Below are 2,500 nucleotides of genomic sequence, written 5' to 3'. Positions count from 1 at the left end.
TGTTGCACTGCACATGCAACATAAGCCTCATACACAACATTCAATCAAAAATAGATTATCGATGTCTTAATTTGGGCATCTTGCGGGGGAACAATCCCCGTCCATATCCCCCGTGATATCCCCACTCTCACCAGAAAGAAGGCCCCCGCTTTCACATCACCTGTGCTCAAGCTATAGTAGTACTTCTTCATGGTGCTATTCGACTTATTGCGAGTAGTAGGTTGAACAACCACATTGTTCTTAGCACGTGATGCACTGAATTTCACATGGTGCGTTGAATTGATTAGCTCCATCTTTCTAGCCTCATTTGTGTGTTTGGTGTCAGGTATCCTGTTGATTTTGTAGTGATTGATATACAACACAATCAATCCTGAGGAAGCCTACATGCCATCATTAAAATGAAGTGGTTAATCACGGACCGAGGTAATTAATGTGCTAACTAGGTGGAAAAGTTGAACCATTGATTGGGCAAACAATTTTGTCCAAAAGTTGGAAAGACAAGTCTCTTACATTGTATAGCACGTCCATAAAAATTTAAATGAAATGAAGACTATCTATCGCTATACTATTGTAATGGGGGAAGGGATTTTAACCCCTCCTTCCGGACACATGGCAGAAGGAGCTTCCTAAAGTGGTGCTCCCTACAGTTCGAGCGATAAAATGACTATGCGCACAAATATATATATATATATATATATATATATATATATATATATATATATACATATACACACACACACACACACACACACACACACACACACACACACACACACACACACACACACACACATATATAGATAGAGAGAGAGAGGGGGGGGGGGGGGGGGGGGGGGGGGGGGCGAAGGTGACTGACCATACTAGTTCATTTAATATCTACATGTTACATTTCAATATTTATTGACATATCAAATCTTCAAATGTCAATCAGTATTTAGTAAGTAACTAGTATGCGGCCCGCACGTTGCTGCGGCCAAGAAAAAGCAAGTCCCAATTTTGGTAACCCTCCTCGGGCCCCCTCCCCCTTCAAGGTGAAAACATGTGCAAACATTCTCTATGCATCCACACGGTAGTGCCAATTATATCTTGAATGCTTCATTATCAAAATAAATCATCCTATCCGAAGCTCTAATAAGATTCTCCATCCAACTATCAATAAATAGTGATCTTATGTAGGAAGCAGGAGGTGGCATCTAGAACCTCTCAAAAAAACAACCCAATGAAGAGCCACCCATGTGCACAACATTTTTCTATCATTGTTGAAGTATAAAGTAATTGCTAATTTTTTAAGCCATTACATTGTCCCATGGCTCTTTATATTGTTAAATGCTGTTTGCTAGCGATATGTACATGAGATACAACTTGGAGCTCCTAGGATGACAATTGTTTTAGGATGTATAGATAGTGTGTATAGCGATGGTAAACTTGGTGTTTAAGCTATGAAGATTTGTAGTTCTGTATAGCATGTACTATTCCAAATACATATGAATGATTATTCAAAACACAAACAAAGGTGAATGCATTTGGATGTTGCATATCTTCTCGCATTTGCTTATGATAAAGCTTCCTCGTCTTGCCCTTGTAATGGGCATATCTTGTAGTCAATGTAGTTCAATAGATGCTAGATCATACTCAAACTACAAGTCAAAGCCTTATTGTACTTTTAAAAGTATGCCACACTTTTAAAACCGTCTTGCCAATACCTCCCTTCACCTCCTCTGAAAGCATCCCAAACCTTCCTCATCATCGTTCATGGTTGATTGAATATTAAGAGAAGCCCTTGCTTTGCCTTCCTTGAAAATAGCCAAGAGCTTCCTCACCTTTTTGTAGTGTTTCTCTCACTGGGCATAAGCACAGTCCAAGAGCATATAGTGCAACAAACAATTCAATCATAGAGGCAACATTTGGAATGAGATCTAAAAAGAAACCCTTTCTTTTTCTCCTTTGAAAGTATCCCAAAGCTAATTGAGAAGCCCTAGCTTTGCCTCCCCTCAAAAGAGCCCATAGCTTCCTCACTGTTCTCTCGTCTTTCCCTTGCTTGGAATAAGGGCAACCCAAGATCATATATTGCAACAAACAATGCAACCCAAGAGACAATGTTTTGCAATAAGAGCTCATCAACGGGTTTCAAAAGATCACCACAGTTGGCATACATGTTGGCCAAAGCATTGTCAAAACATGAGGTTTTCTTCTAGGAGCCCCACTTACCATCACATTATAAATTTATCTCTCCATGTCAATTTCTTGCAGAGTGGAAAATTCCATCAAGTTGCAACATTACAAAGAAGCCCTTTCTTCAACTCGTCTAAAAGCATCCCAAAGCTTCCTCATCATACATAGGTTATCATCTAGAGAGAAGCCTTTGCATTGTCTCCCCCAGAAAAACCCAAAGCTTTCTCACATTTCCCTCAAGTTTCGCTCACTGGGCAAAGGGCACTCCAAGAGCATATGCTACAATATCCAATCCTATCCAAGAGGCAATATTTCAAAATTGGAGTGC

This window comes from Adiantum capillus-veneris, chromosome 18, assembly GCF_014529385.1.
Source record: "Adiantum capillus-veneris isolate H3 chromosome 18, ASM1452938v2, whole genome shotgun sequence".
Lineage (NCBI taxonomy): Eukaryota > Viridiplantae > Streptophyta > Polypodiopsida > Polypodiales > Pteridaceae > Adiantum > Adiantum capillus-veneris.
This window is presented reverse-complemented; position numbering follows the sequence as displayed.